The sequence below is a fragment of the Nuphar pumila genome, chromosome 1, assembly GCF_984573655.1.
Source record: "Nuphar pumila chromosome 1, dmNupPumi1.hap1.1, whole genome shotgun sequence".
Lineage (NCBI taxonomy): Eukaryota > Viridiplantae > Streptophyta > Magnoliopsida > Nymphaeales > Nymphaeaceae > Nuphar > Nuphar pumila.
This window is the reverse complement of record NC_143249.1, coordinates 31,758,525-31,785,794: the sequence shown is the minus strand read 5'-3', so window position 1 is coordinate 31,785,794 and position 27,270 is coordinate 31,758,525. Positions and strand designations below refer to the sequence as shown.

At 39.8% G+C, this 27,270-nt stretch overlaps 1 pseudogene; it reads left to right on the top strand.

The window, feature by feature from the left end:
* Positions 1–822: 822 nt before the first annotated feature.
* On the top strand, positions 823–20,542 carry LOC149848581 (putative cellulose synthase A catalytic subunit 9 [UDP-forming]; annotated as a pseudogene).
* The last annotated feature ends 6,728 nt before the right edge of the window (positions 20,543–27,270 follow it).

Below are 27,270 nucleotides of genomic sequence, written 5' to 3'. Positions count from 1 at the left end.
TTATCTGAATCTGGCATCACCTTTAAGCCATCCCTGCGATGCTTGGGGAAGCTGGTAGATGAAGATCCACAAGAAGTTATAAAAAGTTAAACAGACTTTGACATATCAAGTCCTAACGAGCCCAGCCATCTCCAAATGGCACCTAGTTTGCTATGTTGCTTAGAGAGAGACATTACTCAGTCAATTTTTTTTTTATGATGAAGGAACCTTCATTGATAACAGGGTCACTTAATGGGCCCGCCTCCCTTTGAGGTCAAACTTCGGGTTGAAAGAAATGACCACTCAACCTTGCCTTACATGCCCCAACCGTGATAAAGCAACGGCAGGCCCAATATGCCAGTGGGATTCAATCAATCCTGAGCCTTCAGTTGATATCAAAGCAGCTGCTAAGTGGCATAAGCCAACACACGACAGCAGTGTATGGGGCCCACAGCTAAGCTATAGAATGCAGGTCCTACATGAAATGCTGTCATGTAATTGGCTGTGTCAAATAATCTGGATCCCTACTCGCTTGACACAGGACACTGCTGACCACAAGGGTAACCACCGCGGTGGTCTTTTTTAGTCAAATTCTGTAAAAATCTATTCCAAAGAATGAAAGGCTGAGTGAACAACCATGTTTCTTCCTTGGTTTCGAATAAAAAGAGAAATGAGGGGTGGTCAAGTGGTTGACAAAATCCTTTATGTTTTCCAATATTTTTCTAGAACCAATGTCTCAAAAAATAAAAAATAAAAACTTTCGATTCTTGAGAAAAGTGCATGGATTTTTTATTAAATTTCTAGAACCAATGTTTTGTAATTTTCCATTGAAGATAGAGAAATATGTCATTTTCAGGCAGTCCAAGAGTTGAAGGTGATGAAGAGGAAGATGATGCTGATGATTTGGAGAATGAATTCCGTTTCGATAATCATAAGAACCAAAAAGATGCTCAGCATGTTGCAGAGCCAGTGGCTCATGCAGGGGTTTCATCTGGGTCTCCGGACAGTCGAAAAAAGGTAATTAATTAATGCAAATAATGGTTTTGTTGCCTTTTTTTTTATAAACAGAGAAAACCACCTCACTCATTCGAGAACTCATTGTTACTTAAACTTTTAACTGCTTTGATTTTATGATTATTTATTATCTTCTATTTCCTTTTGCCTTCCAATCCAGGATGTTAGAGCTTCTCCTGCAGATAGTCACGCTTCTTTTATACCTCCATTTGTGGGCAAACGTGTTCATCCAATGCCACCATCTCCAGATCCTCTGTGTCTTGTAAGATATGAGAATACTATGCCAAAATATGTGTTTTTTTTTTTGTGTTTATTGCTTGGGTTTTTCTTGAACTGGATCTTCTGGATTGCAGCTGAACAATCTAGAGTGTTGGATCTTAAGAAAGATAATATGGGTGTGAATGGTGCCACATGGAAGGGGAGAATGGAAGAGTGGAAGAAAAGGCAGCATCAGTTGCATACGGCTAATCATCGGCGCGCAAATGGTGGCGATTCTGATGATGGTGATGAACCAGATGATCTCAATTTGCCCAAGTATGCATATTTTTTAACAGTGCTTTATGTCACAAAAGATACGGCTACGACCCGACACGCAATGCGGGTTCGATGCGCAAGTTTTTTTTATTTTTTTGGTGAAAAGTATGATTTGAGGAGTAGGACAGAGAAAATTTTCAATAAAAATTATTCTTTGACATTTTAATATTTAAATGCAGTTTTATGAAAATACATTTAAAGTATTAAACTTAATTTATTAAAAATATTAAAATAATACCTATACGTGCCAGTGTCTCTTCCAGTGTGTTCGTTCGTGTTACTGGTAGCATGCAAACAAAATGGTGTGTTCCAGTGACACAAGTAACTTTTAAAATTCAATATGGATGAGATCTTATTTATCCCTTCAATGACAACATTAAAGGCATGAACAATGAGGTAGATGGCACTAATTTTTGGCACAATATTAAAACACATGGTCGTCAACTAGAAAATTTGACAAACATGGTGACACTTTTGCTGTTTTGCCATTTGAAAAATCATGCCCCTTGGTTGAAATCATGGAGTTTGATTTTTTCAGGCAACAACTTGCATGGCACTTGATTTTTTTTAGGTGAGAACTCAGACAAGTGGTTTCACAAAGGCAGCTAAATTTTCAAGCAACAAAAGGAAAAAACTGTAAAAAAAATCAAGTTACCGGATTTGTGATATTTTCTAATTGGTAGGAGCAGTTAGTGCATGTCACCTTGTGTTGGGACGTTGAAAGTTGAAATCTTAATGGTATAGTTGTATCACTGGTAGGGGTCTGCCTAACCCCAGCTTTCTGCCAAAAAAAGAAAAAGTAATTACTTGAAAAAATACTTAAAGCTATGATTTATGAAGGGGCTTAAAGAGACCTAAGGAAAAAAAAAAGGCTTAATGAACACATTTATCTCTCTCTATATATATAGAGAGAGAGAGAGCCGAAAGAAGATCAACATTACCACTCATGAAGATCAACAAAATGTTGAACCCATGAACTGAACAATATAAAAAACAAAACTAAAATATAGAAAAACAAAAGCTAAAGAAAAAAAAAAACAATAGACAGCTAGCAACAAACAACAAAGCCAAGCTCAACCAGGATCCATTGGATTAGAAGAAACCACTGATGAGTGAACGTTGTTCGAACGGAAAGAGAGGTCTCTAAGATGCTTACGTAGAATTGCATATACATCAACCAGGATTTTATGGACAAGATTATTAAGGATGATCGGAATTTGACAGAAAGTAGCATCATTGCGTGCCATCCAAACAAATCACCAAGTAGTAAGCAACCATATCTTCTATATCAGTCTCCACCGCTTGAATCGTCTAATTTCAATAGAGCCCAGGAGCAGATCAAGCGCAAAAGACTCCTCTTTGACAATTACGTCCGGAGATCTCCATGTCCTATTAAATAGGGCCACAAAGATTGGGAATGACCAGAATAAATGAAAAGTAGTTTCTTCAGCAGCTTGACAAAGCACACACCAACTTGAAAACTGAAAGCCCAACTTCTTTAAATAACTGTGAGTCTGAACTCTATCATGCAAAATTAACCAATTCAAGACCCGAGATCTTGGGGAAGGGCCCTTACCCCATAATACACACTCAGGGAACCAATCTACCCCCGGGGGGAGTAACGATCTATACACTTTGTGGGTGTGGAACGCACCATTTGGTGCAATCGCTCATTGCAGCCACTGATCATAATTTTCTGCATCCCCAATTTGATTTTTGAAGAACGATAAGACTCTCAGCCACATGCTTCGCAAGTGCGAGATTACCAACCCTCGGGTTCCTTGACGAAAAAGAGATAAATCAGGAGTACCATATTTAGCATGAAGCAAACGAGCACATCGAGAACCTGGTTGATGGGTCATCCAACATTGCTTGACCACAAGAGCAATACTCCTCTGTCTTGGAGCAAAAACACCTAAGCCAGCCATACGCCTAGTTAACACCACCGTTTGCCAACCAACCAAATGGCGCTTACTCTTAAGTTGACACCCAAACAAAAAAAAATCCGCTATTAAACGACAAATCTGCTTCTCCACACCCACATGCATCACGAACATTGACATGAAGAATTTAGGGATAGAAGAAAGAACATATCTTATTAAAGTCAGACAACCAGCGATGGAGAGATAAGATGTCTGCCACAAAAAAAACTTGTTTTTCACTTTTTGAATAGTTGGAGCCCAAGCAGCGGAATAGAGGGGCTTCACTTGTAACGACAGGCCCAAATACGTCATCAGCAACTCAGAGATTGTGCAATTAAAAATTCATTGACCCGCTGCAAGCATAGAAGACTCAACATTGAACATAGTAAGAGAGCATTTGCTATTATTTAGGGAAAACCTAGAAAGAGAAAGAAAGAACTGGAGAATAAGCTTGAATCTAAGCATCTGTTGCACGTTTGCTCACCCAAAAATAATCATTTCATCAACATAAATAAGAATATGGTCCAAGAAATCTAGAACATCTAGAGGATCTATCAGGTGCTTCTCCGCAACACGCTTGAGCAACACCACGAGACCCTCAGCAATGACATTGAACAACAGAGGCGAGAGAGGGCAGCCTTGCCTTAATCCACGCCTCAACTTGATATGGCCACCTCTAATGTCATTAATCTTAATCATGGCCTGAGCATTAGAGACCAATTCCCTCACCCACCCAGAAAAACGATAACCAATGCCAAAATTGGATAACATTTGAAATAATAAGCGACAATGTACATAATCAAAGGCTTTATGAAAATCTAATTTAAGAGAAAAATAGGGGTGACCACTAAGATGTAAAGAGTGAATGACTTCAGAGGCCAAGATGAATGAATGGTGAATCCTCTTATTGTGAATAAAAGCGAATTGAGAATTTAAAAAAAATTGGTGAGCCACGACCTTCAACCTATTAGCCAACACCTTGGCAATCATCCGATAAAGGGAACTCATAACAGAAATCGGGCAAAACTTAGAGATATCAGTGACTGCATCATCTTTCGTAATTAAAGAAACACTACAAGAAAATTGTTAATTAGCGACGGAAATTTGCGACGGATTTTTTCCGTCGCTAATTAGCGACAGATTAGCTAGAGATACAATCTGTCGCTAATTCGCGACGGATTAGCGAGGAAACAATTTTTATCGATAATCTGTCGCTACTTAGCGACGGATTAGCGACTGAAATTTTTTGGTCGCTAATTCTTATTACAAGAACACCATTTTAGCGATGGATTTAGAGAGGGAACTCTGTCGTCGCTAATTCGCGATGGCGTAGCGACAGAATATATTCCGTCGCTTTTTTGGTATTTTGATTTACGACGGCTTAGCGACGAAATAATTCCGTCGCTAAGCCGTCGCTAAATGTCGAGTAAATCCCTAATCCCATCCCTCTTTCTCTTTTTCCTGTTTCGCTGTCTTGCTCCCGCCCGCCGCCCTCTCCCTCCCACCGCCCATCAGCTCTCGCCACCGCCCGGCCGCCGCCGCTCCCCGTCCACCGCTCACCAGCCGCCGCTCGCCAGCCGTCCACCGCTCGCCAGCTGCCGCTCCCCGTCAGCCTCCCGCCACCACCCGGCGACGCGCAGGTAATCTTCATTCTTCGTCTTCTTCTTCTTCTTCTTCTGTGAATGCATTCTTCAAATTTGATTTGGAACCCTATTGCATCGAGTTTGAATACATCTTTTCTTTCTCCTTTTTTCCTTTCTTTGTGCTTGACTGTCGTAGGATTCGTGGAGGAAAGTAGTAAGTGAAGTAGGGGCTTCTTTCTCGTCTTGAAATGTTTTTGCTAAAACGATGAACATGGAAACATTTCACGGGAAAACTGGCAAAAGCCTGATACAGTAGCATAAACGCATTGTTAATTCTGTGAATTTTATCTTAGATTGTAGTAGAATATTTGTTTAGTTATTGCATTTTGGGGTTTTTAAAGTATTTCAAGGAGATTTATCCTTTTTTCTTTGGATCGTTTCTTCAAGACTTCGCGCTACATTTGAATAATCCAGGAGCTACTTTTATTTATTTATTTCTTTTTTGCTTAAACTTTCTGATTGATTTTTGCTGAAGAGAAATTGCAGTAGCTCATTTCTAGCAGATGAATTAGATTTTCTGAAGCACTTGTTTATTTGATTCATTGCATACTTTTCATTTGAAACATTCTTAAATAAGTTATGGATCCTATTGTTATGCGTTAGATGTATGATTTATTAATCTATGATGCAGCACATACAATAGGTTTTGTTTGTTCAATCATTTTATCTTTTTGTGCAGGACATGGTTTACAGGGAAAGGAGGTGTGCTCTGAGCATTTAATTTATTTTAACAATCTAGCTTTCTTTTGGATTTGTCTTGCATGTATTTATTGGTCTAGAGTCCTGTTGTTATTTGGTAATTTTAAGCCATTATTTTGTTGTCGATGTATGATATGCAATAATACTATTAATTGGATACTGCACGCTCTGGATTAACTGTAAGCTACATCTAGTTTTGCTTTGCTTGTCCTTTTTTTTCTTCCATTTTGTAGTGTAGGGATTAAGCATTTTAAGTCTTCTGTTCAAAATGTAGTTAGAGAAGAACCATTTTGTAGTGTAGGGATTAAGCTTTATGGATCGTCTTTTATATGGATAGTAAGCAAAATTTTTTTAATCATGTGATTGCAAACTGTAATTATGTTTTCCAACAGCTGCAAAAGTCAATATTCTAAAATACACTAAAATTTCTCATATGACTTGATGCTGCTTAATAATGATTGACTGCTCATGCATTTTCACAAAACATATATGCACTTATTATTAACATGTTAATCTCAAATTTATGTGTCTAATAAACCTACAAATAACTTAGCAATTTATTTTTTAAATATAAACCTACAAATATCTTAGCAATTTTTTTTTTAAATAAATATTTTTGCAGTATGACTAATAAATATGTCATTTATTGTTTCCATAATTACAAGTAATTAAAGCTCATATATAGTCATGGGTTATTCACCATGGTCATTGAGAGAGGAAGACTTGGCTGCAAGCATCGATGGTTTTGCTTATTTTCATCTATGGTTTTGCTTATTTTCTCTTGTATGGGTGATTGATTATTCTGCTAATTTTTGTTAATCTTTTAGTTTTTCATTCTTGTAAAAGTTCTGTTTAGTCTTTTTGCTTCCTTTGCATAAGTGTTTGTGTTTCCCTAATTAGCTTCAATATTCATTGCAGTACATTACTTGCACACTTTATTTCATCGTTAGATATATCATCATCAGTTTAGTTGTTTTTTGCATTGTATAAGTGTTTGTGTTTCCTTAATTAGCTTCAATATTCATTTTAACACAGTGTTTTTTGCAGATTTCTCAACGGAACTCGCTTGTGCCCCGCCACCCGTAGTAAGTAAGTGACAAAAACAATGCAAATCGGGTAAATACCCGTGGTGAGTAAGTGATGCAAGCGCATCACATGTTATTTAATTTATTGAATGTAACACTTTATTGTTCACACACTCACTTAGTTGTTGATATCTAGGACTGCTTTGTTGGAGTTCGGAGATCATGCTGAGCATGATTTTAATGTATGAATATGAAAGTGTTCTTATTTTTGGAGTACGGAGTCCATGCTATGCATGGTAGTAGTTAGTGGGATATTGAAGTGTGTTTGCTGCAGGTACATGTTTGACATTTGTTTGATATGAATTATTTCGATGTATTGCAATGTTTGATGTGATTGTATCCATGCTTACATGTAGTTACTTTCAATTTGATTATGTCTTCCATGTGAAATTGTATACTGAAAGCATGCTTCAAATGAATGTATCGTGTCATGAATAGTTTGCACATGAAAATATTAAGTTATCAATGCATGCATCATAATCCTTGTGATTGTATGACATCATATATTGCATGATAAATTTGATATTTTCTTCATCATAGCATTCTGATGGTTCTCTTTTAACTGGTTAGGATACTATTCGTAACATCATATGACAGAATGACTGCAAACCGTGAATGGATGTACCGTAGGATAGTGGACAATGAGTTATCGCATGAATATATGGATGGTGTTGACAGTTTTATTGAATTTGCAACGGCAAGTGTCAGTACGGTAGATCCCACAGGTCGGATTAGGTGTCCTTGCAAGATTTGTAAGAATAATCGATTTGTAGAACCTCATGGCGTTAGACATCACCTATACAGGAAGGGTTTTGTGAGTGATTATCAGAACTGGATGTTTCATGAAGAAGAATTTAGAAACGATTTTGATGCACGGGTGAATGTGGTGCACGATAATCCATATACGAATTTGATATTTGATGCCGCAGGAACAGAACTGGGTTCTGCTATGAGTTCGAGTGATGTAAGAACTGCCGTAGATGAAGAATCACCAAACGATGCAGCTAGTAGATTTTATGATTTACTTAGAGATGCTGATGAGCCACTTTGTAACGGTTGTGAGAGTCACACTATCTTGTCTACAGTTCTTCAACTAATGAATTTGAAGTCCGAGTATAATTTGAGTCAATCATGTTTTGACCGTTTGTGCATGATTGTGAAGAGTATGTTGCCTAAAGATGAGAAATTGCCACAAAATTTCTATTGTGCGAAAGTTATGGTCAACGCTCTAGGTATGGGTTACAAAAAGATTGATGTTTGTCCAAATCACTGCATGTTGTATTTCAAGGAGCAGGAAAACGACATATCATGCCCGTCATGTGGGCATCCTCGGTTCAAGCCAAAGACAAGAGGCAATGGTAGCACGAGATCAAAGGAAGTTTCATACAAGTCGCTCCACTACTTTCCTATCACTCCTAGATTGCAGCGATTGTATATGTCTTCAAGGACAGCTAAACACATGAGATGGCATGCAAATAAAGTTCGACACGATGAAAACAAGATCACGCATCCTGTTGACGCTGAAGCTTGGAAGCACTTTGATCGTACTCATCAGAACTTCGCAATGGAAGTGCGAAATGTTAGACTCGGTCTATGTACAGATGGATTTAATCCATTTGGGGGTAGATCAACTCCATACTCATGCTGGCCAGTATTTGTAACTCCATACAACCTTCTACCAAGCTTGTGTATGAAACGTCCAAATCTTTTCTTGTCTCTGTTGATTCCTGGTCCGACCTCACCTGGCCAAAATCTTGATGTATATCTAAGGCCATTGATTGATGAATTAAAAGTACTGTGGGATGACGGTGTTACCACGTATGATGCCCACAAAAAACAAAATTTCAACATGAAGGCCGCTGTTCTATGGACAATCAGTGACTTCCCTGCATATGGTATGTTATCTGGTTGGAGCACACATGGGAGGTTGGCTTGTCCATACTGCATGGAGAATTCCAAAGCTTTTAGATTGAGGCATGGAAGGAAGCCTTGCTGGTTTGATTGCCATCGTCGATTTCTACCCAGCGATCATCCGTTCCGACGTCAAAAGAATGCATTTAAAGCAGGCACAACTGAAACGGAAGGTCCATCCTCAAGATTGTCCGGTATAGAGATTCTAAGAAGATTGCGATACTTTCCAGATGTATTAGCAGATGCCCGTAGTACTACACCCTTCCGTGGATTTGGGAAGGATCACAATTGGACGAAAAAATCTATTTTTGGGAACTACCGTATTGGCCGACCCTATTGATACGACATAATTTGGATGTGATGCATGTAGAGAAAAATGTGTTTGATAATGTGTTCAATACAGTAATGAATATTAAAGGAAAAACGAAGGATAATCCGAAGGCCCGTATGGATTTAAAATTAATATGTAAAAGACCAGAATTGGAACTCAAAGAGTATAATGGCAAAGTACTGAAACCAAAGGCGAAGTACGTGCTCAGACCTGATCAAATAAAACATGTATGTCAATGGTTGAGACAACTGAGATTTCCAGATGGATATGTCTCTAACATTGCTCGGGCTGTGAAGATTGACGATGAACAGTTATATGGGTTGAAGAGCCATGATTGGCATATCTTTATGCAACGATTGATACCCCTAGCATTCCATGATATGTTAGACAAACCTATATGGGGGGTATTGTCTGAGTTGAGCGGATTTTTCAGAACATTGTGCGCATCGGAGGTTGTTGTATCAGATGTAAAGAATCTCGAGGACTCTGTCATCACCACTGTTTGTCTGTTAGAAAAGATATTTCCGCCAGCATTTTTCGATGTTATGGAACATTTGATCATACATCTTCCATATGAACTAAGGGTTGGTGGCCCTGTGCAATATCGATGGATGTACCCATTTGAAAGGTATATATTTTTTTATATTTGTCTCTTTAATGACAGATATTTAAAATTTGAAATGTATATTCTTGTCAGATGCATGTTCGACCTAAAAAAAAAGGTTCGTAATAAAGCAAGAGTAGAAGGCTCTATTTGTGAGGCGTACACTTTAGAAGAAATTTCAAATTTCTCATCTATGTACTTTGAACCTCATATTCCAACACGTTACACATGCCCGCCCCGTAACGATGATGGAGAACAAGTAACTGTAGCTGACAAGCTGTCGATATTTCAACCACTTGGGCATGCATTTGGTACTTGCCGATCAAGGCTATTGACAAATCGAGAGCAAGATGCAGCACACATCTATATTCTTTTTAATTGCTCAGCGATCGACCCATACATCGAGTAAGTATATGTATATGCAACTCAATTATAAATCCTTTTATGTTCTATATGTGGATACATGGCTCGGTAATATAAGTATTTGTGGTTTGCAGACGATTTGATCTGGAGTTGCAAAGCGAAGTTTCACATCTCACTGATGCAGAAGTACAAAAAGAACGTGAAACTAAGTTTGTGGAGTGGTTGAAACAGTTGGTAAAGAAGCTAATATAAATTTTGTACTTATAAACAACACTAAGTTACTTAATTGATCGTGATCACAATAATTGTTTATGTCTGTGCGTAGGTTCGCCATGGTGATGTTAAAGATCAAGAAATATGTGATTTAGAAAATGGTCCGACCAAAGTTGTGCAATGCTACAACGGGTATATCGTAAATGGTTATCGATTCCATACAAAAGACTACGGTATAAACAAATCAACGATAAATAGTGGCGTGTGTGTCAAGGGTAGCAGCTACGGTGAAAATGAACATGATTACTACGGTGTTATAGAGGAAATAATAGAGTTGACTTACTTAGGCATGAATAACAGGGTTACGATATTCAAGTGTCATTGGTTTGATCCAACTGCAACAAGACTCGACAAAGCTTCAGGCATTGTGGAGGTGAATCATAAATCCAGGTTTGAAACATATGAACCATTCATATTAGCCTCGCAAGCTCAACAAGTTTATTATACTTCATATCCGAGTATAAAAAAGTCAGATAGAAATGAATGGTGGGCAGTTTGCAAGGTGAAATCCAAACTATACCCCGAGTATGATCAGTTACAGGAAGATGAGTTAGCTGAAGACAGTGATTACTATCAATCAGATGATGTCTATGACTTCGCTTATGGTCACGATGTTGTGCATGATATGCATGTCATATCTCCATTGGCTGATGAAACATTCATAGAGGAATGTGATCCAAATGATGTACCAAGTGGATGGGCAAACAATGAAGAAGAAGAAAGTCAAACTAGTGATGAGGAAGAATTCTCAAGCTAGTGAGCAAAATCTTATACTACAAACCTCTATTTAAATGCATTGTAATACTTGATGTGAGTTGTATTGCAATACTTGGTGTGAATGATTAAAATTTTTATTTGAATGTATATTAATACTTGATACGAATGATTCGAATGCATTGTAATACTTGATGTGAATGATTTCAATTATTTGAATGTATTATAATTTATGCAATTAACGAATGATTTGAATTAGTGCAATACTTGATGTCAATGATTTGAATTATTTAAATGCATTGCAATGCTTGATGTGAATGACTTGAATGCATTGTAATACTTGATGTGAATTATTTGAATGTATTGTATGACATATGTTATTTGTTAGAATATGGTTCGTGGAGGTTATAGTGGTCGCTCATCCAGTAGTAGCCAGGCTCAGCCTTCATCTTCACGGGCTCCTGTGATAGGTAGATCATATAACTAATTAGATGCTTGATTAGTTCAAATGCACATTCTGAGAAATTTTAATGTATTTTTTTACAGATGATGTTGCGCCTGTACACGACCCACCTACACCAGTTGATCACACAAGTCAACAGCCAACATAGGAAACAGGGTCTTCTCAGGCTGGCACAAGAAGACTCATTCGAATAGTGTATATCGATAATCGACCGTAAGTATTTTGTTTTCAATTATTGCATATCTTTTAAATATTTTATATTGATATTTACTGTGTAACAATTCATGTGCAGCACGAGGTTTGAGCCACAAGAAGTAGTACGAGAGATTAGGAATTCACTTCTTCAACATCTACCAGGACCAGTTGCTCAATGGAAAGAGTACCCAAAGGAGGTGTTAGACAGATTGTGGTCCTCATTCATGGTATACAGTTGTTCCTCATAGTTAATGTGTTTCATATTTAATTTATTTAAGCAATGTCTACTAACTTTCTGAAAATATTTGTAGGCTTCGAATCGCTTCGCAACTACGGTGGAAGAAAATGATGCAAGGAAGGTGTGGCAGAAGGTGGCTGCCAATCGATTTGCAGACATGCTGCACACTATGAAGACTGCAGTAAAAAAAGCATCTGGCGTAGTAGATAATCCATTACTGTGGAAGGGCCATGGTCCTATTACTATCAGGAGAGATTACTGGGATGAAATGTGCGATAAGTGGGCGGGAGATGCATTTAAAAATCGCTCTGCGAAAGCTTCACAAAATCGATCGAAGATGCCCGAAGCCCATCTACACACAGGTGGATCTAAGACATTTGGGAGCCACTTAAAGAAAATGGTAACTCATCAATATATAATATTAATTTTATAAGTATTGTTGCAAACTTGTGTACTAAATCTTTTGTCATTTAACTTCGCAGGAAGCAGAAAAAGGAGGCAGTGTACCATATAAGGATGTGTTTGTAGAAACACATAAACGGAAGACCACGGGAGTCTTCGTATCAGACAAGGCGAGAACGACAACGGTATGTATTAATTCTATTAATAATCATTGCAATATATATGCAAGTTATCATAATGTTATCATTAATTATTAATGAATACTTTAAACATTATTTTGTAGGAGGCATATGAGCAACAGATGGTAGAGCGATATGGCGATGACGCTACTCAGCATCCATCATTTGATCCTACAGCATGGGTGACTGCAGCAGGTGAACCCAAAAAAGGTCGCGTGTTTGGGTTTGGGAGTAATATGAACATTTCACCAGTTATTGGTTCTTCCAGTTACGGATCACCTACTTCTTGCGCCGACATAAGCTCCAAGCAGCCGACTATTCTTTCCGGTGATGATGTACGCCAGATCATTAATGAATCACTGAATAACTACTTTCAATACACCGTCGCCCCCTTTCTCCGAAATGAGATCAAGGCTGCTGTTCAGGATAGGGGATCTTCGATTCCAGGTCCCTCTCAGGTATAATCACATATTCAGTTTTTTGACTGCCTTAGAGCACATATGAGCATGCTATAATAACATATAGAGTTTTTTTTATTGCATTAGAGCACATATGAGCATGCTATAATCACATATAAAGTTTTTTTGTCTGCCTTAGAGCACATATGAGCATGATAGAATCACATATAAAGTTTTTTTGACTGCATTAGAGCACATATGAGCATGATGGAATCACATATAAAGTTTTTTTTACTGCATTAGAACACATATGAGCATGCTATAATCACATATTCAGTTTTTTGACTGCCTAAGAACACATATGAGCATATTATAATCACATATTCAGTTTTTTGACTGCCTTAGCACACATATGAGCATGCTATAATAACATATAGAGTTTTTTTACTGCCTTAGAACACATATGAACATGCTATATATCATTTATGATAGAATCACATATAAATTATTTTGCTTTGCCTGCCTTAGAGCACATATGAGCATGCTATATTCACATATTCAATTTTTTGACTGCCTTAGCACACATACGAGCATGATCGTATCACATATATAGTTTTTTGCCTGCCTTAAAGCACATCTGAGCATGGTAGAATCACATATAGAGTTTTTCTAGATGCCTTAGAGCACATATGAACATGCTATAATCACATATTCAATTTTTTGACTGCCTTAGCACACATATGAGCATGATAGAATCACATATATATATATATATAACTTTTTGTCTGCCTTAGAGCACATATGAGCATGATAGAATCACATATAAAGTTTTTTTGACTGCATTAGAACACATATGAGCATGCTATAATCACATATTCAGTTTTTTGACTGCCTAAGAACACATATGAGCATATTATAATCACATATTCAGTTTTTTGACTGCCTTAGCACATATATGAGCATGATATAATAACATATAGAGTTTTTTTACTGCCTTAGAACACATATGAACATGTTATATATCATTTATGATAGAATCACATATAAAATTTTTGGCTTTGCCTGCCTTAGAGCACATATGAGCATGCTATATTCACATATTCAATTTTTTTACTGCCTTAGCACACATACGAGCATGATCGAATCACATATATAGTTTTTTGCCTACCTTAAAGCATATCTGAGCATGGTAGAATCACATATAGAGTTTTTTTAGATGCCTTAGAACACATATGAACATGCTATAATCACATATTTAATTTTTTGACTGCCTTAGCACACATATGAGCATGATAGAATCACACACACACATATATATATATATATATATATATATATATAACTTTTTGTCTGCCTTAGAGCATATATGAGCATGATAGAATCACATATAGAGTTTTTTTATTGCCTTAGATCACACATGAGCACATGATAGAATCACATATAGTGTGTAATTTATTTCATTATATTTTGTTTATCAATACTGACTGTTCTTTTCTTGTGTAGGCTGCTAGCGATAATCAGGGTAGTGGAGCTGAAGGGACAGATAAAGACAATGAACAAGAAGACGCACAAAATCTTGGCGATGATTAGAGGACTGTGTTGAAGAAGTTCTATTTTTTTTTATTTTTCCTAATTGTAATTGTTGAATTGTAAATAATTAAACTTCTTAATTTTAAGGTGGAACGATTAATTGTTGTAGATTCTTGTTATATGAATTTTTTTGTGTGGTTTGTTTTTTATTTACAGGAAATATAAATTGTACAGGAAATAGAAATTGTACAGTTCTCGGTATTTAATTTTCAAATAAAGTTTTTTTAATTTTTTTTCGTGTTTGCGACGGAACCATCCGTCGCTATTCATATTAATCTAGCCAGGGCATAGCGACGGAAGTAAATCCGTCGCCAAGCCGTGGTCGCCGTTTAGTACCGGCGGATTGGCGACGGAATATAGCGCTCGTTATTCCATCGCAATTAGCGACGGACCTGGCAACGGAATAATTCCGTCGCCAGTTAGCGTCGAAATATTCGCGACGTAAGCATACTGTCGCCTCGTTGTCGCTAATCCGTCGCTAACCATGTTAGCGACGGATTAGCGACGGAATGTGGTCGTCGCTAATCTACTGCTTTGTTGTAGTGAAATAATTGCCAAGTGGGTTTGAATAGGCAATCTGGAGTTGCGATAGAACTCATCAAACATGTTAATAACATCAGGCTTTACACAAGACCAAAAAATTCTGAAGAAATCCACACGAAACCCATCAGAACCTAGAGCTTTCTATCCTGACAAACCTTTGATGGCCCTAAAAATTTCATCTTCAGAGAACTTCATTTGCATAATTCTGACTTGATCTTGCCGAATCGAACCAACAGAAACAGGACCAATGACACCCTTCGTAGTAAGTGAAACAGAATATAAATCTTTAAAATACTGAGTGACAACTGAAATAACATGTTGATTAAAGTATGAAATACTCTCAATGGTGATTGAAGGGACGACATTCCTCCTATGACGATGAGAAGTATATGAGTGAGAAAATTTTGTATTACCGTCTCCAGCCGCAAGCCATTTCACCCTTGCCCGTTGCTTCCATCTAATTTCCTCCTTGACCCTCTAGTTCTTCAAAAGTGTTGATAACTCAATAGATTTGACCTGCAAACTCTGCAGGTGCAAATCAAATAGAGACTCCGGGGAAGACATAGTTTGATACAACGCTGAAATCTCTTGCTCCCAAGCAGCCATATAGAGAGAGAGGGCATAGCCTTCAGGCTTACGTGGAGAGGAAAAGAAGACAAGAGTGATACTTTTTTTTATATTTACACCAAAAAACTATTCTTAGGATCATGGACCTAGCTGTGCTGGTTTTGCTTGTTGTACTTTTGGTCGCTGATCTGACAGATTAAAACTTTATGGGCCTACCGCTTGCCTCTAGAGTCTTTACATTGTGGCTTGTGCAAGGGGGTGATGATCATGAAATTTGAACCTAGACCACTTCCCTAGCGGCTTAGGTCTCATCCCACTTCGCCAAATCCTGGGGGCGAGGCCATACTTGAAATTGGGTTCTCAAGAAATTGAATTATCACCTAGATAAGTGGGAACATAGTTTTTTGTTAAAAGCTGGGTTAAGCAGACCCCCACCAATTGTACAAGTCCCATTGGGTTTTGAACTTACAATGTCGGGATACAAGGTGATGTGCACTAATAGCTCCATTTTGAAAATATCCGTTATCATGATATTTTTAGAAATTAATATAATAGTAAGAATCACATATTTTCAAAATATCTCCTATTTTCGAATTTCATGATTTTATTGAGATATTTTTGTACTATCAATGCGGGGTAAGAAATTTGTATACTTTATAAATCTTTAATGTTTTCATTCTATTTTTATATATTCTTTACATTTAAATGTACAGATATTTTCCCATCAAAACAACAATTTAAAATATCGCGAGATAATTCCTTGCTGAGAAAAATTCTGGAAACCAACATCTGTGACTGGCTGGGAATGTGAAATGTGGGATTTGTCGAGAACGAGAATTCTCGAAACAAAGATTCCATCAAATTGCCAAACACAACAATCATAGGTTGGGAAACAGAATTTTAATCTCTAGATTTCTACTGTATCCAAACACACCCATAAATCAAATTTCTTTTCTTCATCCTTACAAAAGCTTCAGTTATTTAATGCTTTCAAGAATGATGAAGGAAGACAGCAATTATCCAGGAAAATTCTCATTCCTTCAAGCAAAATAAATCCATACAGATTGATCATTTTATTGCCCCTTGTGGTCCTTGGCTTCTTTTTCCATTACAGACTTCTCCATCCTGTTCCAGATGCATTTGGGTTGTGGCTTACTTCTGTTATTTGTGAGCTATGGTTTACACTGTCATGGATTTTGGACCAGTTTCCTAAATGGTCCCCTATTGAAAGAGAGACATACCTGGATCGACTCTCATTGAGGTAGTGTATTTTGCATAATATCATGTTATCTGCTGCTGTAAAATTTTGGCCCTTCTCTTTGTGAATCTATTTCTTTGCCTTCCCCAAATGCATATGAATTCTCATTTAGTTATCTTTTTTTTTTTAATGTGAAACTTCAGGTATGAAAGTGATGGCAAACCATCAGAGCTTGCTGATATTGATATTTTTGTCAGCACGGTGGATCCCACGAAGGAACCTCCATTGGTTACTGCCAACACTGTTCTGTCCATTCTTGCAGTGGACTACCCTGTTCAAAAGGCTGCTTGTTATGTCTCAGATGATGGTGGTGCCAAGCTGACATTTGAAACACTTGCAGTAACATCTGAGTTTGCTAGAAAATGGGTACCATTCTGCAAAAAATGTAACATTGAACCGTGAGCTCCTGAATGGTACTTCACAAAAAAAATTGATTATCTTAAGGATAAAGTTCATCCAGATTTTATTCGAGAGCAGCGTGCAATAAAGGTTAGTTTTCCATGAGCATATTTTAGTTCTCAGTTAAATTTTTGGTTTAAGTTTGGTTTGGCTAGTGTTGTGTTGATTCAGCTTGCTTCTAACTGTTTGTACAGGACTAGAAGCACAATAGTGCGGATTCAACCTAGTTCTAACTGATTTCACAAGACTTTGGACCCGTTACATTCATAGTTTTGCTAATAGAACACTGCATTTTGGCAATTAGAGTGCTTTAATAGTGTGAAAAACAATCCTTTTCATGTTTTTTTTCTTGGTGCCCGTTTCCGGATCTTATTTGAGTTGAGTCTTATCTTTTGATGACTTGATCAACCACAGATTTTGCTGTCATGACATCAGAAATTTACTCTTTTGAATGTGTTAATGATTTCTTCAGAGAGAATATGAAGAGTTCAAAGTTTACATCATTGGACTAGATGCACAAACACTGAAGGTCCCTGAGGATGGAATTCTATGGCCTGCAAATGATGTATACGACCATCCAGGAATGATACAGGTGAGGGATCCTGTGGTTGTTGCTACTTTGGTAGTGAAATTTCAGAAAAGTGCATCTTGTAGACAAGTTTACTCTTGTACAGTAGATAGAACTATTGCTATCTCAAAGCAGTAAGAATTGTGTGTTTTTCATTTTTATTCTTAGAGAATGCAAGCTATATTTAATCTTTTTCCTTTGAAACTTTGTATTCTGTTGGATTCTTAGTTGAAGCCTTTCTTGGTTTATTTTGATAATTATTTTGATGTTTTCTTTCAGAATAGTGGTTTCCTGTTTTGTGACCCTTGAAGGCTTGAACTTTATTTATGATCTGGATTACTGACAGGTTTTCCTTGGACCTAATGATGTGCATGATGTGGAGGATAGTGAGCTACCTCGCTTGGTCTATGTCTCTCGTGAGAAGAGATCTGGATTTGATCATCAGAAGAAAGCTGGTGCTCTGAATGCTCTGGTATGATCCATACTCTTTATCTTAGGCTTTGCCCGCCCTTATAGTAATAAACCAAAGTTTGTTACTAATCTACATGAGTAACTCAAGGTGCGAGCATCTGGTGTTCTCTCGAATGCGCCATTTCTCAACGTCGACTACGATCATTACATAAATAACAGCAAAGCTCTGAGAGAAGCCATGTGTTTCATGATGGATCCTATATCTGGGCACAAAGTGTGTTATGTGCAATTTCCTCAAAGATTTGATGGGATAGATCGGCATGACAGATATGTGAATAGAAACATTGTTTTCTTTGATGTATGTTGTGCTCTTCTAATTGTTTCAATGTGCTGAAAGTTATCTTAATTGTAGTTTAGAGTTTGATCCTTCCTTTTCCCCTGATATTGTTAATAGATTAACATGAAAGGGTTGGATGGCATTCAAGGGCCAATGTATGTAGGAACAGGCTGTGTCTTCAGGAGACAAGCTCTTTATGGATATGAGGCTGCGGAAAGAGAGAAAACCCCAGGGAAGTCCTGCAACTGTTGGCCCAAGTGGTGCTGCTTATGCTGCGGGTCAAGAAGAAAGAATAGGAAAGGGAAGACAAAGGAGAAGAACAAGTTGAAACCAAGGGAGAGTTCTTCACAGATACATGCATTAGATGATGCTGGAGACGGGCTTGAAGGTGTTATATCTTTTTAAGTTAAAACAGTATTAACTTTAAGATTCATATTGAAGACCACAACTGAATATTTTCTGTTATGCCTAAAAATTGTAATATGTCATGCCATGATTATTCACTTGTTCTTTTTCCTCTTTTCAGGAATCAATGGTGAAAAGGATTTCTTGCAGCCTGTGAGGAAACTTGAGAAAAGTTTGGCCTATCTCCTGCTTCTGTAGCATCTACTCTTAAGGAAAATGTCGGAACAGTTCGCGCTGCTGATGATAAGTCGCTTTTGAATGAAGCCCTTTATGTTATAAGTTGTGGCTATGAAGATAAAACAGAATGGGGAAAAGAAGTAAATAAATAAGAATTACCAGTTTCCTATTCTGAAGTCTGTTAATTTTCCAACTCTGGAATAAGGTTGGCCGAGGCTGAACATAAGAGCATGCCTTGTTTTTTCTCCATTGCAGGTTGGCTGGATGTATGGCTCTCTGAGAGAGGATGTACTAACAGGCTTCAAAATGCATTGCCATGGTTGGCGCTCTGTTACTCCATGCCCGAAAGGCCAGCTTTCAAGGGATTTGCTCCCATCAACCTCTATGACCGTCTTCACCAAGCTGTACAGTGGGCGGTTGGGTCTGTAGAGATCTTCTTAAGCAAGGACTGCCCTGTCTGGTATGGTTATGGAGGTGGTTTGAAAGGGTTGGAGAGGTTTTCCTACATTAACTCTGTTGTATATCCATGGACTTCTTTGCCACTCATTACATACTGTACATTACCAGCAATCTGCCTTCTCTCACAGAAATTTATCACTGAGGTATTCCATACTTTCCGTTCATTAAAGATTTGAATCTCTCTCTCTCTCTCCCCTCGAATTATAAGCCTTTTCTCTACATTCTGTTGTATGCTGCATTTCTGCACCACTCGCCACTAAATAATATGCTTGTATGCTTTTATGTATCAGGTTAACACCTATGGAAGCATTGTATTCATGGCTCACTTTTTATGCATTATAGCTACTGGTATACTTGAAGTGCATTGGGGCAGGATAGGGTTCGACGACTGGTGGCGAAGTGAACAGTTTTGGGTGATTAGTGGCATTTCATCTCATCTCTTCGCTCTCTTTCTGGGCCAGTTAAAGGTATTCACTGGAGTTGATACCAGTTCCACTGTTACATCAAAAGGTGGATACGATGGAAAATTCTCAGAGCTTTATGTATTCAAGTGGACAGCATTGTTAATTCCTCCTTTGACACTGCTGATCCTTAACATAATTGCGGTCGTGGCCGGGTTAGCTAGTGCAATCAACACTGGTCATGGCTCATGGGGGCCGCTGATTGGGAAGTTCGTCTTTGCCATCTTGGTCATTGCTCATCTCTATCCTTTGCTGAAAGGCTTGACAGGGAAGCAGAACAGGGTGCCCACAATAGTTGTGATCTGGTCTATTCTTGTGGCTTCGGTTCTCTCACTTCTGTGGGTGCAAATCAATCCCTTTGTGGAGAGACCAACAGGGCCTATATTAGAAATTTGTGGGTTGAATTCTGATGTTCTCTAGAATGGCTTGTCATTGTACGTCCTAGTTGTGTGGCCTGCAGAATAACGCTATCGACGACTTCAGGGAGAAGTTTATTTGGTTGTTTCAATGGAAAATATGATTAATATCTGTAGTATCAGTTTGCTTTTTCAGAGCAAAAATCCCTGCATTTGCGTTCTGCTCATACCAGATAGTCCAGTGGCGCTGAAGGATGGAAGCCATGGAGGCCTGTGTAGATAAAAACTATGACATTGACAGGTTTTATATTCATTCTCTGTTTATACATTGTAAATTGTAATCTGTGTTGAAAATTGTGTCATTTGTTTCATCTTTTTCCTTTTTTGTTTACTCTTCGGTTAGTGTTTGCTTCTTTCAAATTCCTGAACCGGTGAAGCTTGTGATCGATGTGTCATTGTTTCCCTTGATGAAAAGTGCAAGTTTATATTTGACGTCAGGGTCTCTTCTTTTGATTCAATGGGAAGTTGAACTTTCTGGCTTCAAGTAATGTGAACTATTGAATTCAAGTCCCCTTTTTTAATGAGTAAACATGCCGGAAGTAACACATCAGGACTTCTTTGTGATTTAACAAGGATTTGTGTCCGGATCCAAGTGCCTTTTTCTACTGTTAGATCTACAAATGTTATATAGAATATCTCTTGCCCCAACGTAGAATATGTTGGGAACTCAAGGGGTGGGGGCAACGGAGCCGAATCAAAGGCTGGCTCGGAGGCACGCATTGGACACACTTTCTTAAATCAATAATTGTCCTACTTAAGATTCGATCCTTGTGCAATGTTTATTCATATAATATCGCAAGCCTACATGCAAAGGTCTCAGCCCACACCCTGCACTGAGTGAGATTGACAAAATTAATTATCTTGAATAGTCTCTTGACTGAATAGGCAGACCCTAAACTCAACTAGATTGACCTTTAACCAAGTCAACGCTAAATCTCACAAGATAGAGAGAGAGAGTCCCAACAAAATATACGAATCAGGAATGTGTCTAAGTCGGCCGTGGACCCTGCCAATGAGGAACCTACTAGACGCATAGTTTAGTGATAGATTTATTCTTCGGGTTTTCTTGGCAAAGGAAAATCTCAATATAAACTTAATCCTTTTGTGGATATTGTGAAAAACTTGAATCGTTTATGCTTAAGGCCTGTTTGGGATCGGTAGCTGAGATGGGCGTTTATGGAGTTTATGCATTCGAGGAAGTCGCAGCTACTGCCAAATCCATCCTTTAGTGTAAATACAAAAGAAAAAAGGCCTCACTTCTCATCCTATATGCATAAACGTTCATCCTAGTGCCAAGATTCCAAGCAGGACCACCATAGGCGTTTGACCAAGATTTTGCCTGAAAAAACCAAATACATAAACGCCCATCCCAGCGCCGAGATTCCCAACAGGCCCTTTTATATATATATATATATATATATATATATATATATATATATAGAGAGAGAGAGAGAGAGAGAGAGATGAAAACCTGCTGATCATATTATAATATAGATTGAAAACAACTGCCTTGACCCATCTTTACCGTAACTCTCTCTCTTCGATGACTGTTGGCCTCCCTCGGGCGACTACCACACCTCTCACTCTTCCCCTCTCTCTCTCTCTGCCGACTGTCGTGCCCCTCTCTCTCTTTCGCGACCATAGATCTCTCTCCTGCTACTGCAAATCCTCCTCCCTTCGGCACCGACGACTGCAGAGCCATGCCCCCTCTCTCCGACGACTGGAGCAGCACGATGCCAACAACAATAAACCTCTCTAGAGAGCCTCCTGCCTCATCTCCAACCCCAAGAAGCACTACTACTACTATTATTGCTACTCTCTCTCTCTCTCTCTCTCTCTCTCTCTCTCTCTCTCTCTCTCTGCGGTCATCCTTCACTTTCTTTTGCAGAAGGTTTTTCGCTTGCCTTGCCCATGCCTCCCTCATCCCTTTTCTTTTGAGGCCTATGCTCCACCCATCCTCTGCTCATCAACTAGCAGGCCCTCTTTTCCATCCAAGAGGCTTTGAATGACTGGGGGCTAGCTTTCGCCCTGCATCGCCTAGGCGCCTCCGTTTCCCTCCCTTTCCATCTCTCCTTTCGTATGTTCTTTTTCCTCTCAGAGGTGTTCACTTCCTGTTTGGCCTCCGGCTCGCTGCTCCCTCGTGACATCCAGCATTTCATACGGGCTGTCAAGGTTGAGCCCCTGCATGCTTGCTCAGTTTACACCCTGCTTCGTGCTCCATTTTTCTACTGTATTTCTTCCCTATCGGACGACTTACATGGCTGGCAGGAGGTTAAGTCACCCTGGTAGCGGTCATTTACCTAGAATCTTCCTCGTTCTTATCTTCCCCGGGCTAAGCCGGGTGACTGATGGTGTGCCGTTTGTGAGTCACTCAACTTTCGTAAGCATCGTGCTTGCCTCCATTGTGCCTCATCTTTTTGGTTCAGGCGACACCCGGTCTGTAGGCGCTCTAGTGTTGTTCTCTCATTTCCTTCCTATGGTCAGGCTTCTTCGAGAGTTAAGCACCCCTGACGTAAAACCGTGTTCTAGCCTTGGGTGAAGATCGGCTAGCTACAGGATCCTTCGTCTTCTTTCATGGCAATAAAGATCAATTCTACTTGGGTGCCGACTCTCCCGTCGTCGTTCGTGCCCATGTCGTTCACGGGGAAACATTTTTGGCAAGCCCATCTCGGTCGTGTGCCTCCTGGTGGACCTCTCACCCTCAATGCCCATCTTGGTTCCTGTGCCTCCATGTCGGTTTCCCCTTCCTCTAGTGCGACCGCCGATTTTGCAGATTCTTCTTCAAACGGTAGCTCATCTCATGCGTATTCAGTCTGCTCTAGGCTTGCCCCTCAAGGCCTTAGCGTCTGATTGTCCTCTTTTTCAAGACGGTAGCTCATCTCATGCGTATTCCCAAAAGTCGTTGTTTCTCCTTTCATCTATTGATACGTCTGCATGCGGCAATCATCGACCTTTGCATGGGACCTCGCCACCTTCCTTTAATACTGTCACCTCTTCTCTAGGCACTTCATCCGGAGTTGATAGCCGTACTGGGGGTCCGCCCCTTTGCGCTTTGGAGTCTGTGGTTGGTATGAGTGGTGGTTCATGTTGCATGCATCTTTTCACATCCCCCCTTGCCTCTTATTCCTGAAGCGTCGGGCCAGCTTAAGGGGGGGCTGGCGGGTGTTACGAGCCATCTATGCCAAGATCTCACCCCTCCAGTGTTTGATGGGCTGAGTGGATGCTCGATAAGCGTTGTTCGCTGCAACCGCTCTCTATGGTGGACCACTTGCCTGAGGTTGATAGACTGCGGTGCCCTATCGTGGTCATCCATGAGCCTCAGTCTTCTCTCAGCCCGCCTTACAAGACTACATCATCATTTTTGTCTCCTCTTCACGATGGTGGTTCAGCTCCTGTGCCTTTCTCACAGCCGACGGTTCATCTCTCAGATGCTTCTGTTTCTGCGTGGGTCAATCATCAACCTCTCCTTGGAGACTCGTGTTTGCCTCGATTCCTCTGCATGCACGTTGATGGCCTCTTGGTCATGGTGTCATCTCTCAAAGATCGAAGCAATGTATCTCCTCTATGCTTGATTTTCAACAGTCTTGTTCGTCCTCCACCATTCATCACAACTATCTGTAATCAGTCATTCTCTGCGGATACCTCATCCTATAGAGAGTCCAAGTTCGATGGACAGGGAGGTTCTCCCATCTCGCACTCTCCTTCGATCATCATTCTACCTTTTTCGCGCAGTCCTCTCTCATCCTCTATGGGCCTGTCCATGGCTGAAGCAACTCGACGTCTCGATCTATCGCTCCCTCAGTCGCAGATACAAAACATCTTCATCCTTATGCGTGAGTCCTTTGCTGCTATCGCAGATGAATTACCGTTTGTGGTTGTTGTTGATCCGCATATCCCAACCGTCACTACGCCTCCTTTTTCAGTCGGGGGCTTTTCATCTCTCGGGTGTGGTGGTTTCTCCCACAGGGGATGTTGTCGAACCTCACATTCTTCCTCCTTCCAGTATGGGGTATCTCCTAGGCACTCAGCGCAGAACCATACTCCTCGAGGTTTTCCTGATTTCCAGTTATGAAGATTCTGTACTGGAATATTAGGGGCATGAATTATCCCTCAAAGCGTCTATTCCTTGCGAGCTGGACCCATCAAGAGAAGCCTGATCTCATCACTCTTTATGAGACAAAGATGACGGAGGTCTCGCACTCGATCGTATCTGAAATCTGGCAAGGTACATATTTTTTCTTCAAGCCCACGTTCTATTATACGAGAGGTCTCTTTATCCTCGAGAAGCCTTCTCTAGGCATCTATCAATTGGACGAAGGCACGTTCTCCATCTCCGTCGCCTTTCCCCTTTCTGCTAAGCATGTGCCGGTCGTGGTCACCATGGTGTACGGTCCCCACTGCCAGAGCCATCGGGAGAAGTTTTGGTCAGACCTGAATAGGGTCATTCAGTCCTTCAGGGAGCAACATCTTATCATGAGCGATTTCAACTGCCTGCTATCGTCAAATGACTCAAGCATTCCTGTTTCCTACTTGGCTTCTATGATTGGCTTCCAAAACTTTATTCAGATGCATCAGCTATATCCTATCCCTCATATCAATGAAGCTTTCTCTTAGTCCAATCGGCGATCTCGCTCGTGCTACCGCTTGCTCGACTACGTGCTTGTCTCCTCAGTTCTACTGGGCTCTCTTAATAACATCTCATGTTGTCTCCTACCTCAATCTATCTTGGATCATAGTTAGGTTGTTATCCGATGAGGACATGGCTTCTTCAGCTACAAAACTTCCAGATTTGAGCAATATTAAGGAGCCTAGTTTTGAGTTGGTCATCGTCCATTCTTGGAGTAGACCTTGTTCTGCAGCTAGGGCGGCAACCCGTTGCCTGATCAAGCTCCGTCGCTTATCTCGCGATATCAAATTTGACTTATTTTTAGTAACATCAACAAATTTCAGAATCTGGGAGGATGAGAGTGCGAACTATTTTCTATCCATCAGTTTCTCTCGGCTACGACCTCCCTGACTGCCTTTGATATTGAAAGCCTCAATGCAAAATCTACTGAGATGACTCTGCTATTGCATTCTTGGCGATTGAAGGACGAGATTCGTTAGAAGCAGCGGTCTCGTGTGATATGGCTTAAAGCAGGTGACAAAAACATCAGGTTTTCCATTCCTTCGCATCTCATAGGCATACGAGGCGAGCCATTCACTCTCTTTCAATTGAGGGTGTCTCCTATTTGAGCGAACATGTCCTACTAGCGGTTACCAATTATTTCATTAACTTGTATTCTTGCAGCCACTCGGTGGATGGTTCAATGGGTCCTGCCTTCGTTCGGTGCATGGACCGTGCTCTTTCCTCATCTATGCAGATTTCTTTTACTGAAGAGAAAATCTATTCTGTTGTGCGAGATTCGTTGGGTTGGAAAGCTTCAGGCTCTAATGGTTATCTTGTGGATTTCTTTCGCATTTTCTGGCCCTTTGTTAAGAATGACATTATTAGTGTCTTCGCTGAATTCCATCGCAACCGTTGTTTGCCGTGTCACTATCACCTGACCATTGTTTCTCTTATTTCTAAGGAAGCAGCTTCATCAGACATCTTGCGGTTCTGCCCCATATCCGTTTTAGGGAGAATATACCGAATTATTGCCAAGGTCATGGTGAATAGGATGCATTCAGACGCTCCTCGAATTTTTTTGGATGCACAGTTTGCCTTCATCCCTCATAGATGGTTGCAACATTCCTTCATTCTGGCTACAGAAGTGTTACACTCTCTCAAGATCAGTGGGCAACCTTTCTTCACTTTTAAGCTTGACTTCTACAAAGCCTACGACTCAGTCCATTGGCCTTTCCTTTTCCATATGCTGGCGAACTTTGGGTTTGGTCGACGTTTCTCTAGTTGGGTGCGTGAGCTGGTTACAAATGCCCAGTCACAAATTCAGATCAACGGGGTCCGTGGCCAATAGTTCAAACTTGGTTGCAGTCTTCGGCAAGGATGCCCCTGTCTCCTTTGCTCTTTAATGTTGTTTTTGAAGGCCTTGTGATTTTGTTTAAGAGGGTCGTGGAGTGTGGTCTCATTTTTTCTCTTAGAATCCAGGAGTTCCCTAGTCATATCCTTATGCCGATGACATGATAATTTTTGGCAGTGCCTCCATCTCACAAATGTTAAGAATTAAGTTTATCCTTTTTTTTCTATCGATGTCAGGTTTATCTATGAACAATGATAAGTGTTGTTTGTCCATGATAAATGCCCCTCCTTATATGTTGGCCTTTTCTTCTTTTTTGGATGCGCTATTTTGGAAGATTCTTTTTTCTACCTAGGTTTGTTGCTACAGATCTCGTGTATCCCATCGGCAGCCTGAAATGCAACTCTTCAAAATGTTTATACTAAAATACCGGCTTGGAAAGCATCCTACCTTTCCGTCGCTGGTAGACTTACTCTCATCAAGCATGTTTTAAATGCTATGCCAAAATTCTTTATGTCCATATTTTTTATGCCTATGGGGGTTAGCAAGAAGCTCTCTCGGTTGTTGATAAATTTCTTTTGGTCTGGGCGAAGTACCAACAACAAGCGCCACCTGGTAGGTTGGGAGTCTCTAAGGCTTCCTCAAAATTCGGCGGGGTTGGGGATCCCGGATTTCAGGTTGCGAAGTATTATTCTCATTGTGAAGCAAAGCTGGCTTGCGCACCAATCGGGGTCCCCATGTGCAAGCTTTCTTCCTTCTAAATATGGATTGGTTG